Source organism: Hyla sarda, unplaced genomic scaffold (assembly GCF_029499605.1).
Source record: "Hyla sarda isolate aHylSar1 unplaced genomic scaffold, aHylSar1.hap1 scaffold_85, whole genome shotgun sequence".
Classification (NCBI taxonomy): Eukaryota; Metazoa; Chordata; class Amphibia; order Anura; family Hylidae; genus Hyla; species Hyla sarda.
In genome coordinates this window covers 418904-439219 of record NW_026610877.1, presented here as the reverse complement: position 1 = coordinate 439219, position 20316 = coordinate 418904, and the positions used below count along the sequence as shown (strand labels likewise).

The 20316-nt window shown below is 41.9% G+C and overlaps 1 protein-coding gene across 2 annotated transcripts in view; it reads right to left on the bottom strand.

Annotated features, from left to right (window-relative positions):
* LOC130347721 (transcription factor SOX-5-like) overlaps nucleotides 1-20316 on the bottom strand; it is a 335063-nt gene that overhangs the window by 105271 nt on the left and 209476 nt on the right. The gene's annotated exons all lie outside the window — the stretch shown is intronic.

Genomic DNA, 20316 nt, shown 5'->3' with positions numbered 1-20316 from the left:
CCCCTCACCTCTGCTCCATGTCCACAGCATATCCCCTCACCTCTGCTCCATGTCCACAGCATATCCCCCTCACCTCTGCTCCGTGTCCACAGCATATCCCCCTCACCTCTGCTCCATGTCCACAGCATATCCCCCTCACCTCTGCTCCGTGTCCACAGCATATCCCCCTCACCTCTCCTCCATGTCCTTCCCTGGTTGTACAAGGGGATTTGGATGTCATTCTTATTTTTATCCTGCCTTCTGCCCATTTTAGTCCATGTCCTATAACGCCGAGGACAATACGACCGCATCCATCTGTGCCGCCATAAACCCCTGTAATCCCTCAATGAACAGCTAGACGTGCACAGTGGCCTCTCTATACAGCTCTGGAGGGCCCCTCGTATACAGGCCCTAATCCATAGCTTGGAACGTTATACCTGGCACATTGTTACAAACCCTCAGCTGTGTGAGCACAACCAGATCAGGAAGGGTTCATTTTCTTTGAAAGACAAGTAAGTTAAACTACACAGAACTGATAAGACACTACGACTCCCCTCGTGCTCCGGCGGGCAGGTGCCTGGGGTACAGATGGCGGGATGCACGCGTTCTGCGAGGAGCGGTCTCTGTACGCAACACGCAGCCATTTAAGCAGAAGGTTTCTATGACAATAAAAACCACACGAGATTGGGCTCCTCGCCAATAACAGCTCCGCAGAGGGGTCCGGGGGTCCACAGTCACCCCTCCCCCGCACATCATAACAGGTACTATCACTTGGCACCAGGAAGAAGAAGCCGGACGGGGCCGAAGATTCAGGAGTTGGGATTGTATTGGGTTTATTTGCTACACAACATATGGACAGAAAACCTGCGGAAGAGGCTGTCAACACAGGAAAACTGCTGCCAGGAAGCAAGAGAACAGCGCCACCCGGAGGAGAGCCTGTATACTACAGAGTATTACATCACAGGAGAACCACTGCCATTGAGCAAAAGAACAGCGCCACCCGGAGGAGAGACCGTATACTACAGAGTATTACATCACAGGAGAACATCTGCCAGGGAGCAAGAGAACAGCGCCACCCGGAGGAGAGACCGTATACTACAGAGTATTACATCACAGGAGAACCACTGCCAGGGAGCAAGAGAACAGCGCCACCCGGAGGAGAGACCGTATACTACAGAGTATTACATCACAGGAGAATCACTGCCAGGGAGCAAGAGAACAGCGCCACCCGGAGGAGAGCCTGTATACTACAGAGTATTACATCACAGGAGAACCACTGCCATTGAGCAAAAGAACAGCGCCACCCGGAGGAGAGACCGTATACTACAGAGTATTACATCACAGGAGAACATCTGCCAGGGAGCAAGAGAACAGCGCCACCCGGAGGAGAGACCGTATACTACAGAGTATTACATCACAGGAGAACATCTGCCAGGGAGCAAGAGAACAGCGCCACCCGGAGGAGAGACCGTATACTACAGAGTATTACATCACAGGAGAACCACTGCCAGGGAGCAAGAGAACAGCGCCACCCGGAGGAGAGACCGTATACTACAGAGTATTACATCACAGGAGAATCACTGCCAGGGAGCAAGAGAACAGCGCCACCCGGAGGAGAGACCGTATACTACAGAGTATTACATCACAGGAGAATCACTACCAGGGAGCAAGAGAACAGCACCACCCGGAGGAGAGACCGTATACTACAGAGTATTACATCACAGGAGAACATCTGCCAGGGAGCAAGAGAACAGCGCCACCCGGAGGAGAGACCGTATACTACAGAGTATTACATCACAGGAGAACCACTGCCAGGGAGCAAGAGAACAGCACCACCCGGAGGAGAGACCGTATACTACAGAGTATTACATCACAGGAGAACCACTGCCAGGGAGCAAGAGAACAGCACCACCCGGAGGAGAGACCGTATACTACAGAGTATTACATCACAGGAGAACCACTGCCAGGGAGCAAGAGAACAGCACCACCCGGAGGAGAGACCGTATACTACAGAGTATTACATCACAGGAGAACATCTGCCAGGGAGCAAGAGAACAGCGCCACCCGGAGGAGAGACCGTATACTACAGAGTATTACATCACAGGAGAACTGCTGCCAGGAAGCAAGAGAACAGCGCCACCCGGAGGAGAGACCGTATACTACAGAGTATTACATCACAGGAGAACCACTGCCAGGGAGCAAGAGAACAGCACCACCCGGAGGAGAGACCGTATACTACAGAGTATTACATCACAGGAGAACCACTGCCAGGGAGCAAGAGAACAGCACCACCCGGAGGAGAGACCGTATACTACAGAGTATTACATCACAGGAGAACATCTGCCAGGGAGCAAGAGGACAGCGCCACCCGGAGGAGAGACCGTATACTACAGAGTATTACATCACAGGAGAACATCTGCCAGGGAGCAAGAGAACAGCGCCACCCAGAGGAGAGACCGTATACTACAGAGTATTACATCACAGGAGAACCACTGCCAGGGAGCAAGAGAACAGCGCCACCCGGAGGAGAGACAGTATACTACAGAGTATTACATCACAGGAGAACATCTGCCAGGGAGCAAGAGAACAGCGCCACCCGGAGGAGAGACCGTATACTACAGAGTATTACATCACAGGAGAACCACTGCCAGGGAGCAAGAGAACAGCGCCACCCAGAGGAGAGACCGTATACTACAGAGTATTACATCACAGGAGAACCACTGCCAGGGAGCAAGTGAACAGCGCCACCCGGAGGAGAGACCGTATACTACAGAGTATTACATCACAGAGAGACCGTATACTACAGAGTATTACATCACAGGAGAACATCTGCCAGGGAGCAAGAGAACAGCGCCACCCGGAGGAGAGACCGTATACTACAGAGTATTACATCACAGGAGAACATCTGCCAGGGAGCAAGAGAACAGCGCCACCCAGAGGAGAGACCGTATACTACAGAGTATTACATCACAGGAGAACCACTGCCAGGGAGCAAGTGAACAGTGCCACCCGGAGGAGAGACCGTATACTACAGAGTATTACATCACAGGAGAACCACTGCCAGGGAGCAAGAGAACAGCGCCACCCGGAGGAGAGACCGTATACTACAGAGTATTACATCACAGGAGAATCACTGCCAGGGAGCAAGAGAACAGCGCCACCCGGAGGAGAGACCGTATACTACAGAGTATTACATCACAGGAGAATCACTGCCAGGGAGCAAGAGAACAGCACCACCCGGAGGAGAGACCGTATACTACAGAGTATTACATCACAGGAGAATCACTGCCAGGGAGCAAGAGAACAGCGCCACCCGGAGGAGAGACCGTATACTACAGAGTATTACATCACAGGAGAATCACTGCCAGGGAGCAAGAGAACAGCGCCACCCGGAGGAGAGACCGTATACTACAGAGTATTACATCACAGGAGAACCACTGCAATTGAGCAAGAGAACAGCGCCACCCGGAGGAGAGACCGTATACTACAGAGTATTACATCACAGGAGAATCACTGCCAGGGAGCAAGAGAACAGCGCCACCCGGAGGAGAGACCGTATACTACAGAGTATTACATCACAGGAGAACCGCTGCCAGGGAGCAAGAGAACAGCGCCACCCGGAGGAGAGACCGTATACTACAGAGTATTACATAACAGGAGAACCACTGCCAGGGAGCAAGAGAACAGCGCCACCCGGAGGAGAGACCGTATACTACAGAGTATTACATCACAGGAGAACCACTGCCAGGGAGCAAGAGAACAGCGCCACCCGGAGGAGAGACCGTATACTACAGAGTATTACATCACAGGAGAACATCTGCCAGGGAGCAAGAGAACAGCACCACCCGGAGGAGAGACCGTATACTACAGAGTATTACATCACAGGAGAACCACTGCCAGGGAGCAAGAGAACAGCGCCACCCGGAGGAGAGACCGTATACTACAGAGTATTACATCACAGGAGAACATCTGCCAGGGAGCAAGAGAACAGCGCCACCCGGAGGAGAGACCATATACTACAGAGTATTACATAACAGGAGAACCACTGCCAGGAAGCAAGAGAACAGCGCCACCCGGAGGAGAGACAGTATACTACAGAGTATTACATCACAGGAGAACCACTGCCAGGGAGCAAGAGAACAGCACCACCCGGAGGAGAGACCGTATACTACAGAGTATTACATCACAGGAGAACCACTGCCAGGGAGCAAGAGAACAGCACCACCCGGAGGAGAGACCGTATACTACAGAGTATTACATCACAGGAGAACCACTGCCAGGGAGCAAGAGAACAGCACCACCGGGAGGAGAGACCGTATACTACAGAGTATTACATCACAGGAGAACCGCTGCCAGGGAGCAAGAGAACAGCACCACCCGGAGGAGAGACCGTATACTACAGAGTATTACATCACAGGAGAATCACTGCCAGGGAGCAAGAGAACAGCGCCACCCGGAGGAGAGACCGTATACTACAGAGTATTACATCACAGGAGAACCACTGCCAGGGAGCAAGAGAACAGCGCCACCCGGAGGAGAGACCGTATACTACAGAGTATTACATCACAGGAGAACCACTGCCAGGGAGCAAGAGAACAGCACCACCCGGAGGAGAGACCGTATACTACAGAGTATTACATCACAGGAGAACCACTGCCAGGGAGCAAGAGAACAGCGCCACCCGGAGGAGAGACCGTATACTACAGAGTATTACATCACAGGAGAACCACTGCCAGGGAGCAAGAGAACAGCACCACCCGGAGGAGAGACCGTATACTACAGAGTATTACATCACAGGAGAACCACTGCCAGGGAGCAAGAGAACAGCGCCACCCGGAGGAGAGACCGTATACTACAGAGTATTACATCACAGGAGAACTACTGCCAGGGAGCAAGACAACAGCACCACCCGGAGGAGAGACCGTATACTACAGAGTATTACATCACAGGAGAACCACTGCCAGGGAGCAAGAGAACAGCACCACCCGGAGGAGAGACCGTATACTACAGAGTATTACATCACAGGAGAACCGCTGCCAGGGAGCAAGAGAACAGCGCCACCCGGAGGAGAGACCATATACTACAGAGTATTACATCACAGGAGAACATCTGCCAGGGAGCAAGAGAACAGCGTCACCCGGAGGAGAGACCGTATACTACAGAGTATTACATCACAGGAGAATCACTGCCAGGGAGCAAGAGAACAGCACCACCCGGAGGAGAGACCGTATACTACAGAGTATTACATCACAGGAGAACCACTGCCAGGGAGCAAGAGAACAGCGCCACCCGGAGGAGAGACCGTATACTACAGAGTATTACATCACAGGAGAACCACTGCCAGGGAGCAAGAGAACAGCGCCACCCGGAGGAGAGACCGTATACTACAGAGTATTACATCACAGGAGAACCACTGCCAGGGAGCAAGAGAACAGCGCCACCCGGAGGAGAGACCATATACTACAGAGTATTACATCACAGGAGAACCACTGCCAGGGAGCAAGAGAACAGCACCACCCGGAGGAGAGACCGTATACTACAGAGTATTACATCACAGGAGAACCGCTGCCAGGGAGCAAGAGAACAGCACCACCCGGAGGAGAGACCGTATACTACAGAGTATTACATCACAGGAGAACCACTACCAGGAGGCAAGAGAACAGCGCCACCCGGAGGAAAGACCATATACTACAGAGTATTACATCACAGGAGAACCACTGCCAGGGAGCAAGAGAACAGCACCACCCGGAGGAGAGACCGTATACTACAGAGTATTACATCACAGGAGAACCACTGCCAGGGAGCAAGAGAACAGCACCACCGGGAGGAGAGACCGTATACTACAGAGTATTACATCACAGGAGAACCACTGCCAGGGAGCAAGAGAACAGCGCCACCCGGAGGAGAGACCGTATACTACAGAGTATTACATCACAGGAGAACCACTGCCAGGGAGCAAGAGAACAGCGCCACCCGGAGGAGAGACCGTATACTACAGAGTATTACATCACAGGAGAACCACTGCCAGGGAGCAAGAGAACAGCGCCACCCGGAGGAGAGACCGTATACTACAGAGTATTACATCACAGGAGAACCACTGCCAGGGAGCAAGAGAACAGCACCACCCGGAGGAGAGACCATATACTACAGAGTATTACATCACAGGAGAACTGCTGCCAGGGAGCAAGAGAACAGCACCACCCGGAGGAGAGACCATATACTACAGAGTATTACATCACAGGAGAACTGCTACCAGGGAGATAGAGAACAGCGCCACTTGGAGGAAGATTCGTATACTACAGAAAAGAGTATTACATCCTCAGCCATGGTGAGGGCAGGAGAACAGCGCTACCCAATGGAGAGTAGATATACTACAGACAAGAGTATTACATCACAGGAGATCCTCAGTCAACACGGCAAAAACGAAAACCCTAATTAGCCTGACGGAGAGCAGTAGGTTGTGTTCACCTGCACAGCGCACCGTGAGTTAACAGGCTACAGAATTTCGGCTGCCCCCTATTTTACAAAGTACCTGTGAAGCCAAGCGATCCTGAATATGTCACCACATCCAGGAGAGAACGCCACGACCGCCTCCTGGTCAGTGTTGTCGTAGGGACTGTTAAGTCCTATTACACAGGAGCCGCCATCTTTACGCCTAATAAATACAGCGCATCAATAAACCCTGGACAAGAGTCACATGACAGCCCCCTAGATCACAGGCTCCCTCTCCCCACCAGGGCGGCATTCTAGCGCTAAGCTCCGCCGCCAAGCACCTTGCGCTGGAGCCCACGGGCGGCCGCCTCTTGTTTAAGACTTTTTTACGAGAGCCAGAAATCTTGTTAAAGAAAACAAGATGCGCCGGTATTAAAACTTTTAATGACTATAGTCAAAAAAAAAAAAAAAAAAAAGGTGGAAGTTGGGCGCCAGCTGGCTGACTGCAGAATCCAGGCGGCACAGCTTGAACTTAAAGCGATCTTAACGTGATGAAAAAGTGCCAATAATTAGCATATGTAGCGCGAACAGGTTTGCTGGCACGAAGAAGTGAAAAACTCCAAGGTAAAGTTATTATTAGGGAGTAATTAGCTCTGTGAAGTAAATGAGTTTAACAATAGCTGCCAGCACTCACAATATGTCCAACATCTGACGGCGAGGAAGATAACATTGTATCCGATCGCTCCCCGCGCGAGAATCTGTTAATAACCATATGTTAGTGTAATTAATGCCGAATCTCTCTGACCTGTTGTCACCGAGGAACAATGCGACGGCAAAGCCATCAAACAAGCCAACGCCGCTTCTCCGAGGCGGAAACCGGCACTTACCGGAGGCAGCGCCTACTTAGTATCGGACACCACCGAACGATGGATACTTTAACGCTGTCGCCTCCGCGGGGAAGAGTATGAAGGACAAAGGGGTCGTAGAGCGACGGGAGCGAGAACCACGGCGCGTGATGGAGAGATGTCGCCCCGTACCGCTCCCCCATCTACATCATTCACTGTGAAAAACTGAGACATTTAAAAATGGATGCGCCAAAGTCTATGGGACATATTAGGACTCCAAAATATTGCTGCCGAATCTGTATCTATTTCTAATTGAATCGTTACAAATTAGCGCCAATTCTGCTAAAAAAAAAAAGTTATAGAGTGTCCTATTGCATTTTAATGGGAATCGGCGCCGTAGTCTATAGGACGAAACGAGCGTCTATTCGCTATGAAATTAGGAGCAGTCACACTTAAAATATGTTGTCCTGCTCCAGATCAAAATCTATTCCAAATCAGGGCCAATTCTTTTAAAATATAAAAAGAAATTCTAGACCTATCAATTTTTAGGCCGAAATCTGCATCTATTTCGCTATTAAATCAGGAGCGGTCACGTACAAAAAAAAGTTGTCACACATATTGTTCCATTCCAAGAACAGTGATCATTATTCTTAAAAAATTGTATAATACGGTGTAAACAATAAATAATAATACATGTCACTTATTTCTGTCTTATGCAGATTTCACCTAATAACTGCGTCACGGAGACAGAACATATATAAGCGCTATAGTGAAAGGATATAATCTGTGTCCAAATCCGTGGTGAAATCAGCGGCGCCCCATGTGCAGGAATACACCAAAAATCTGAAGGTTTGCGGCTACACAGGAGACTGAATTTTCTTAGCGTGAACAGGCCCTACAGCGCCCTGACTGTCCTGGCTAGAAATGCTCGCCACATCTACGTATTGATAACCGCTAATGATAATATGGCGGTCTTGAAAACGTGGCGACATTAATTCCATGCTCTGAAAGCAGTATAAGCGAAGAAATGAAAGCAGAGATCCAGAAAATAAGGAAGAGTACCATACAGTGGCAGCCCGGATTGGTGCTGATGCCATACAGTGGTTTGGCACTGATACCATACAGCGGCAGTCCAGATTGGGGCTCATACCATACACCAGTGGCCCGGCTTAGCACTGATGCCATACAGTAGTGGCCAGGCATGGTGCTGATACCAAAAAGTGACGGCACAGACTCATACTAATATCATAAAGTGGCGGCCCAGCTTGGTGCTGATACCCTACAGTGGCAGCCCCTATTGATGTACATATCATAAAGTGGCGGCCCAGATTGGTGCTGATACCATACAAAGGCAGCCCCTATTGATGTACATATCATATATTGGCTGGCCAGATTGGTGCTGATACCATACAGTGGCAGCCCCTATTGATGTACATATCATATATTGGCTGGCCAGATTGGTGCTGATACCATACAGTGGCAGCCCCTATTGATGTACATATCATATATTGGCTGGCCAGATTGGTGCTGATACCATACAGTGGTGGCCCATATTGATGCAGATATCATATATTGGCTGGCCAGATTGGTGCTGATACCATACAGTGGCAGCCCCTATTGATGTACATATCATATATTGGCTGGCCAGATTGGTGCTGATACCATACAGTGGCAGCCCCTATTGATGTACATATCATATATTGGCTGGCCAGATTGGTGCTGATACCATACAGTGGAAGCCCATTAAGTGCTGATACCATAAAATGGCAGTTCATATTGGTGCTGATACAATACAGTGGCAGCCCATATTGGTGCTGATATCGTATATATTGGTGGACCGAACTGGTGCTGATATCATACATTGGGGGCCCAGATTGGTGCTGATATAATTAGGGGCGGCCCAGCTTGGCGCTGATACCGTACAGTGGCAGTCCAGATTGGTGCTGATACCATACAGCGGCGCCTTCTAACTAAAAACTTCAGCTTTTTAGTTACAGAAAATAAAGAACTAACCGATTGTGAGGGAGAAGTAAACGCCTCCGGGCTGCGGTAGAGACGCTGCGTCTTCTCTCATTCATCTCTGCGCTGAACATCTGCTGAACGCCCGTGTGATCTACCTGTCAGAGACCGGATCCTCCGCACGAAGAAACCTTCTGCCATCACACTCCGCGCTCTCATGATAAGAGACTTTGAGCTCAGAAATCAGCGAATTTATCTTCTCTAATGTGAGCGGAAAAAAACAGCGCGGCCCAATGTGGCGGTAATTTATCTACTGTACGGGAAACCTGGCTGCCTACGAAATAGATGTGCGAGATCCCAGACTCTGATGTCTCTGACTAAAGGAGACAAATCACAAGAGGAGCCAGAGTGTATTCCTGTCCATACAGAGCAGTATTATAGTAGTTATATTCTTGTATATAGGAGCAGTATTATAGTAGTTATATTCTTGTATATAGGGGGCAGTATTATAGTAGTTATATTCTTGTATATAGGAGCAGTATTATAGTAGATATATTCTTGTATATAGGAGCAGTATTATAGTAGTTATATTCTTGTATATAGGAGGCAGTATTATAGTAGTTATATTCTGGTATATAGGGGCAGTATTATAGTAGTTATATTCTTGTATATAGGAGCAGTATTATAGTAGATATATTCTTGTATATAGGAGCAGTATTATAGTAGTTATATTCTTGTATATAGGAGCAGTATTATAGTAGTTATATTCTTGTATATAGTAGACAGTATTATAGTAGTTATATTCTTGTATATAGGGGGCAGTATTATAGTAGTTATATTCTTGTATATAGGAGCAGAATTATAGTAGTTATATTCTTGTATATAGGAGCAGTATTATAGTAGTTATATTCTTGTATATAGGAGGCAGTATTATCGTAGTTATACTCTTGTATATAGGAGCAGTATTATAGTAGATATATTCTTGTATATAGGAGCAGTATTATAGTAGTTATATTCTTGTATATAGGGGGCAGTATTATAGCAGTTATATTCTTGTATATAGGAGCAGTATTATAGTAGTTATATTCTTGTATATAGGAGCAGTATTATAGTAGTTATATTCTTGTATATAGGAGGCAGTATTATCGTAGTTATACTCTTGTATATAGGAGCAGTATTATAGTAGATATATTCTTGTATATAGGAGCAGTATTATAGTAGTTATATTCTTGTATATAGGGGGCAGTATTATAGCAGTTATATTCTTGTATATAGTAGACAGTATTATAGTAGTTATATTCTTGTATATAGGGGGCAGTATTATAGTAGTTATATTCTTGTATATAGGAGCAGTATTATAGTAGTTATATTCTTGTATATAGGAGGCAGTATTATAGTAGTTATATTCTTGTATATAGGGGGCAGTATTATAGTAGTTATATTCTTGTATATATGAGGCAGTATTATAGTAGTTATATTCTTGTATATAGGGGCAGTATTATAGTAGTTATATTCTTGTATATAGGAGCAGTATTATAGTAGTTATATTCTTGTATATAGGAGCAGTATTATAGTAGATATATTCTTGTATATAGGAGGCAGTATTATAGTAGTTATATTCTTGTATATATGAGGCAGTATTATAGTAGTTATATTCTTGTATATAGGGGCAGTATTATAGTAGTTATATTCTTGTATATAGGAGAAGTATTATAGTAATTATATTCTTGTATATAGGAGCAGTATTATAGTAGTTATATTCTTGTATATAGGAGCAGTATTATAGTAGTTATATTCTTGTATATAGGAGCAGTATTATAGTAGTTATATTCTTGTATATAGGAGCAGTATTATAGTAGTTATATTCTTGTATATAGGAGCAGTATTATAGTAGTTATATTCTTGTATATAGGAGCAGTATTATAGTAGTTATATTCTTGTATATAGGAGCAGTATTATAGCAGTTATATTCTTGTATATAGGAGGCAGTATTATAGTAGTTATATTCTTGTATATAGGGGCAGTATTATAGTAGTTATATTCTTGTATATAGGGGCAGTATTATAGTAGATATATTCTTGTATATAGGAGCAGTATTATAGTAGTTATATTCTTGTATATAGGAGGCAGTATTATAGTAGATATATTCTTGTATATAGGAGCAGTATTATAGTAGTTATATTCTTGTATATAGGAGCAGTATTATAGTAGTTATATTCTTGTATATAGGAGCAGTATTATAGTAGATATATTCTTGTATATAGGAGGCAGTATTATAGGAGTTATATTCTTGTATATAGGAGCAGTATTATAGTAGTTATATTCTTGTATATAGGAGCAGTATTATAGGAGTTATATTCTTGTATATAGGAGCAGTATTATAGTAGTTATATTCTTGTATATAGGAGCAGTATTATAGTAGTTATATTCTTGTATATAGGAGCAGTATTATAGTAGTTATATTCTTGTATATAGGAGCAGTATTATAGTAGTTATATTCTTGTATATAGGAGGCAGTATTATAGTAGATATATTCTTGTATATAGGAGCAGTATTATAGTAGTTATATTCTTGTATATAGGAGGCAGTATTATAGTAGATATATTCTTGTATATAGGAGCAGTATTATAGTAGTTATATTCTTGTATATAGGAGCAGTATTATAGTAGTTATATTCTTGTATATAGGAGGCAGTATTATAGTAGATATATTCTTGTATATAGGAGCAGTATTATAGTAGTTATATTCTTGTATATAGGAGGCAGTATTATAGTAGATATATTCTTGTATATAGGAGCAGTATTATAGTAGTTATATTCTTGTATATAGGAGCAGTATTATAGTAGTTATAGTCTTGTATATAGGAGCAGTATTATAGTAGTTATATTCTTGTATATAGGAGCAGTATTATAGTAGTTATATTCTTGTATATAGGAGCAGTATTATTGTAGTTATATTCTTGTATATAGGAGCAGTATTATAGTAGATATATTCTTGTATATAGGAGGCAGTATTATAGGAGTTATATTCTTGTATATAGGAGCAGTATTATAGTAGTTATATTCTTGTATATAGGAGCAGTATTATAGTAGTTATATTCTTGTATATAGGAGGCAGTATTATAGTAGTTATATTCTTGTATATAGGAGCAGTATTATAGTAGTTATATTCTTGTATATAGGAGCAGTATTATAGTAGTTATATTCTTGTATATAGGAGCAGTATTATAGTAGTTATGTTCTTGTATATAGGAGCAGTATTATAGTAGTTATATTCTTGTATATAGGGGCAGTATTATAGTAGATATATTCTTGTATATAGAGTAGTATTATAGTAGTTATATTCTTGTATATAGGAGCAGTATTATAGTAGATATATTCTTGTATATAGGACCAGTATTATAGTAGTTATATTCTTGTATATAGGAGCAGTATTATAGTAATTATATTCTTGTATATAGGAGCAGTATTAAAGTAGTTATATTCTTGTATATAGGAGCAGTATTATAGTAGTTATATTCTTGTATATAGGAGCAGTATTATAGTAGTTATATTCTTGTATATAGGAGCAGTATTATAGTAGTTATATTCTTGTATATAGGAGGCAGTATTATAGTAGTTATATTCTTGTATATAGGAGGCAGTATTATAGCAGTTATATTCTTGTATATAGGAGGCAGTATTATAGTAGTTATATTCTTGTATATAGGAGCAGCATTATAGTAGATATATTCTTGTATATAGGGGCAGGATTATAGTAGTTATATTCTTGTATATAGGAGCAGTATTATAGTAGTTATATTCTTGTATATAGGAGCAGTATTATAGTAGTTATATTCTTGTATATAGGCAGCAGTATTATAGTAGTTATATTCTTGTATATAGGAGCAGTATTATAGTAGTTATATTCTTGTATATAGGAGCAGTATTATAGTAGATATATTCTTGTATATAGGAGCAGTATTATAGTAGTTATATTCTTGTATATAGGAGCAGTATTATAGTAGATATATTCTTGTATATAGGAGGCAGTATTATAGTAGTTATATTCTTGTATATAGGAGCAGTATTATAGTGGTTATATTCTTGTATATAGGAGGTAGTATTATAGTGGTTATATTCTTGTATATAGGAGCAGTATTATAGTAGTTATATTCTTGTATTTAGGAGCAGTATTATAGTAGTTATATTCTAGTATATAGGAGGCAGTATTATAGTAGTTATATTCTTGTATATAGGAGCAGTATTATAGTAGTTATATTCTTGTATATAGGAGCAGTATTATAGTAGATATATCCCTGTGGTTTGCATATTATACTATTATATAGTAGACTCGGCATTACTCTCAGTCGTTCCATCCAGCGTTGTTCCATATAGTTGAGAGTATTTGGCGCCATTTGGTCAACATGTTGCACTTTTTGCGTGCGGAGTCGTCTCATTGGACAGAAGTCCGTCTTCTCTTCTGGAACTTTACAAACAGTTTTTTGTTGTGGAATAGATCATTTCATAACAATCTGGAATTTCATTTTGGATCGGGTTCAATTTCTTTCTCTTATCGGCCACAATTAATGCTTTTCTGATTTCTCTACGTTATAATTAGCGGCGGCGAACGGCGTAATTGCCAGCAGAACACATCTTAATATGTCACGGGGATCAAATAAGCTGATGCTGCTCCAGATTTTAATGGCGGCACAGTCGACTCGTCTGTAAATAAATAACAATCATTTACCGCGTTCCAGCATAAGAGAAGTCGCCGTTGACCAAACAGAACAGACGGGAATTTGGCGCCTTTGGCTGAACCATGGAGCTCGCCGGTGGGGGAAGGGGGGGGGGGGAAGCTTTTTATCTACCGACCAATAATAGAACACGAAACGCATTTAATGGACGCAGAAGAGGAATGAAAAAAAAAACATGGTTGCAGCTCGTGTCATCCAGATGGCGCTAAACTGTTTAATGGGAGTCTAGGATATAATGCGCAAAACTTCATTATGAGACCGCTATTTATCTATAACGCTTGTAGTGTAAAATAACAAGCGCTGCCTGACAGTACAGAATGGGATGTGATGCTGAGGTGACATTGCGCAAAAGTTTCATAAATGTTGTGTCCGCGTCCTGCGACTCCTTTCCCAGTATCCATTGGTCTTTCCTGAACTTTTTTTTGCCCTTGAAAACTTTCTCAGCGTATGTAAAAATGTGTGGAAGGCGCCGGGTGGAGGGCGGTCGTGTTATTAGAAATATGTTAATTTCCTTCCTGTTTACAAACAAGTCATTTAGGCGGCGACGACGACCTGCCTGTCAGCGGCGAAACCTTCCGGGACCCGCAGCGCGTGCGGAGGTGATGGCAGCCGAGAGGTAATGTCCCTGTCATCCGGGGAGACAAGTGGGAGTTGTGTGTCTGTGTAATTGCTGCATGACGGCGAATGGACAGCGACACGGCGAAGGTGAAAGGACGACGGGATTAGAAGGAGCGAAGTGCGGAGGTGACGCGCAGACAATGTGCCCGGAATAACAGCGCCAGCGCGACAAAAATAAAACTTCACATGTGTACAGGTGTTTCATTAAGATGAAAGGGCGACAATGTCCGGGATCAGCTGTCTGCAAAGCGACAAAAACATAAAAAGTAATGAGATCTCACACTGATCTATAACATGACGGCACTGATCACTGATCTTACACTGATCTATAACATGACGGCACTGATCACTGATCTTACACTGATCTATAACATGACGGCACTGATCACTGATCTTACACTGATCTATAACATGACGGCACTGATCACTGATCTTATACTGATCTATAACATGACAGCACTGATCACTGATCTTATACTGATCTATAACATGACGGCACTGATCACTGATCTTACACTAATCTATAACATGACAGCACTGATCACTGATCTTACACTAATCTATAACATGACAGCACTGATCACTGATCTTACACTAATCTATAACATGACAGCACTGATCACTGATTTTACACTAATCTATAACATGACAGCACTGATCACTGATCTTATACTGATCTATAACATGACGGCACTGATCACTGATTTTACACTAATCTATAACGTGACAGCACTGATCACTGATCTTACACTAATCTATAACATGACAGCACTGATCACAGATCTTACACTAATCTATAACATGACGGCACTGATCACTGATCTTACACTAATCTATAACATGACAGCACTGATCACTGATCTTACACTAATCTATAACATGACAGCACAGATCACAGATCTGACACTAATCTATAACATGACAGCACTGATCACAGATCTGACACTAATCTATAACATGACAGCACTGATCACAGATCTTACACTAATCTATAACATGACGGCACTGATCACTGATCTTACACTAATCTATAACATGACAGCACTGATCACTGATCTTACACTAATCTATAACATGACAACACTGATCACATATCTTACACTAATCTATAACATGACAGCACTGATCACTGATTTTACACTAATCTATAACATGACGGCACTGATCATTGATCTTACACTAATCTATAACATGACGGCACTGATCACTGATCTTACACTAATCTATAACATGACGGCACTGATCACAGATCTTACACTAATCTATAACATGACAGCACTGATCACAGATCTTACACTAATCTATAACATGACAGCACTGATCACTGATCTTACACTAATCTATAACATGACAGCACTGATCACTGATCTTACACTAATCTATAACATGACAGCACTGATCACAGATCTGACACTAATCTATAACATGACAGCACTGATCACAGATCTTACACTAATCTATAACATGACAGCACTGATCACAGATCTGACACTAATCTATAACATGACGGCACTGATCACAGATCTTACACTAATCTATAACATGACAGCACTGATCACTGATCTTATACTGATCTATAACATGACAGCACTGATCACTGATCTTACACTAATCTATAACATGACAGCACTGATCACTGATCTTACACTAATCTATAACATGACAGCACTGATCACTGATCTTACACTAATCTATAACATGACAGCACTGATCACTGATCTTACACTAATCTATAACATGACAGCACTGATCACTGATCTTACACTAATCTATAACATGACGGCACTGATCACAGATCTTACACTAATCTATAACATGACGGCACTGATCACAGATCTTACATTAATCTATAACATGACAGCACTGATCACTGATCTTACACTAATCTATAACATGACGGCACTGATCACAGATCTTACACTAATCTATAACATGACGGCACTGATCACTGATCTTACACTAATCTATAACATGACAGCACTGATCACTGATCTTACACTAATCTATAACATGACAGCACTGATCACTGATCTAACACTTATCTATAACATGACGGCACTGATCACAGGTCTTACACTAATCTATAACATGACGGCACTGATCACAGATCTTACACTAATCTATAACATGACGGCACTGATCACAGGTCTTACACTAATCTATAACATGACAGCACTGATCACTGATCTTACACTAATCTATAACATGACGGCACTGATCACTGATCTGACACTAATCTATAACATGACAGCACTGATCACTGATCTTATACTGATCTATAACATGACAGCACTGATCACTGATCTTACACTAATCTATAACATGACGGCACTGATCACAGATCTGACACTAATCTATAACATGACAGCACTGATCACTGATCTTACACTAATCTATAACATGACCGCACTGATCACTGATCTTACACTGATCTATAACATGACGGCACTGATCACTGATCTTACACTAATCTATAACATGACAGCACTGATCATAGATCTTACACTAATCTATAACATGACAGCACTGATCACTGATCTTACACTAATCTATAACATGACAGCACTGATCACTGATCTTATACTGATCTATAACATGACAGCACTGATCACTGATCTTACACTAATCTATAACATGACAGCACTGATCACAGATCTTACACTAATCTATAACATGACAGCACTGATCACTGATCTTATACTGATCTATAACATGACAGCACTGATCACAGATCTTACACTAATCTATAACATGACAGCACTGATCACTGATCTTACACTAATCTATAACATGACGGCACTGATCACTGATCTTATACTGATCTATAACATGACAGCACTGATCACAGATCTTACACTAATCTATAACATGACAGCACTGATCACTGATCTTACACTAATCTATAACATGACAGCACTGATCACTGATCTTACACTAATCTATAACATGACAGCACTGATCACTGATCTTATACTGATCTATAACATGACAGCACTGATCACTGATCTTATACTGATCTATAACATGACAGCACTGATCACTGATCTTACACTAATCTATAACATGACGGCACTGATCACAGATCTTACACTAATCTATAACATGACAGCACTGATCACAGATCTTACACTAATCTATAACATGACAGCACTGATCACTGATCTTACACTAATCTATAACATGACAGCACTGATCACTGATCTTACACTAATCTATAACATGACAGCACTGATCACTGATCTTACACTAATCTATAACATGACGGCACTGATCACTGATCTTACACTAATCTATAACATGACGGCACTGATCACTGATCTTACACTAATCTATAACATGACGGCACTGATCACTGATCTTACACTAATCTATAACATGACGGCACTGATCACAGATCTTACACTAATCTATAACATGACGGCACTGATCACTGATCTGACACTAATCTATAACATGACAGCACTGATCACAGATCTGACACTAATCTATAACATGACAGCACTGATCACATATCTTACACTAATCTATAACATGACCGCACTGATCACTGATCTTACACTAATCTATAACATGACAGCACTGATCACTGATCTTACACTGATCTATAACATGACGGCACTGATCACTGATCTTACACTGATCTATAACATGACAGCACTGATCACTGATCTTACACTAATCTATAACATGACGGCACTGATCACTGATCTTACACTAATCTATAACATGACGGCACTGATCACAGATCTGCCACTAATCTATAACATGACAGCACTGATCACAGATCTGACACTAATCTATAACATGACGGCACTGATCACAGATCTTACACTAATCTATAACATGACAGCACTGATCACTGATCTTACACTAATCTATAACATGACAGCACTGATCACTGATCTTACACTAATCTATAACATGACGGCACTGATCACTGATCTTACACTAATCTATAACATGACAGCACTGCTCACAGATCTGACACTAATCTATAACATGACAGCACTGATCACTGATCTTACACTAATCTATTACATGACAGCACTGATCACTGATCTTACACTAATCTATAACATGTCAGCACTGATCACATATCTTACACTAATCTATAACATGACAGTACTGATCACTGATCTTATACTGATCTATAACATGACAGCACTGATCACTGATCTTACACTAATCTATAACATGACAGCACTGATCACAGATCTTACACTAATCTATAACATGACAGCACTGATCACTGATCTTATACTGATCTATAACATGACAGCACTGATCTTACACTAATCTATAACATGACAGCACTGATCACATATCTTACACTAATCTATAACATGACAGCACTGATCACTGATCTTACACTAATCTATAACATGACAGCACTGATCACTGATCTTACACTAATCTATAACATGACAGCACTGATCACTGATCTTACACTAATCTATAACATGACGGCACTGATCACAGGTCTTACACTAATCTATAACATGACAGCACTGATCACAGATCTTACACTAATCTATAACATGACGGCACTGATCACAGGTCTTACACTAATCTATAACATGACGGCACTGATCACTGATCTTACACTAATCTATAACATGACAGCACTGATCACTGATCTTACACTAATCTATAACATGACAGCACTGATCACAGATCTTACACTAATCTATAACATGACGGCACTGATCACTGATCTTACACTAATCTATAACATGACAGCACTGATCACAGATCTTACACTAATCTATAACATGACGGCACTGATCACATATCTTACACTGATCTATAACATGACAGCACTGATCACAGATCTTATACTAATCTATAACATGACAGCACTGATCACTGATCTTACACTAATCTATAACATGACAGCACTGATCACTGATCTTACACTAATCTATAACATGACAGCACTGATCACAGATCTTACACTAATCGATAACATGACAGCACTGATCACAGATCTTACACTAATCTATAACATGACAGCACTGATCACTGATCTTACACTAATCTATAACATGACAGCACTGATCACTGATCTTACACTAATCTATAACATGACAGCACTGATCACTGATCTAACACTAATCTATAACATGACGGCACTGATCACTGATCTTACACTAATCTATAACATGACAGCACTGATCACAGATCTTACACTAATCTATAACATGACGGCACTGATCACAGGTCTTACACTAATCTATAACATGACAGCACTGATCACTGATCTTACACTAATCTATAACATGACGGCACTGATCACTGATCTGACACTAATCTATAACATGACAGCACTGATCACAGATCTAACACTAATCTATAACATGACAGCACTGATCACTGATCTTACACTAATCTATAACATGACCGCACTGATCACTGATCTTACACTGATCTATAACATGACGGCACTGATCACTGATCTTACACTAATCTATAACATGACAGCACTGATCATAGATCTTACACTAATCTATAACATGACAGCACTGATTACTGATCTTACACTAATCTATAACATGACAGCACTGATCACTGATCTTATACTGATCTATAACATGACAGCACTGATCACTGATCTTACACTAATCTATAACATGACAGCACTGATCACAGATCTTAAACTAATCTATAACATGACAGCACTGATCACTGATCTTACACTAATCTATAACATGACAGCACTGATCACTGATCTTACACTAATCTATAACA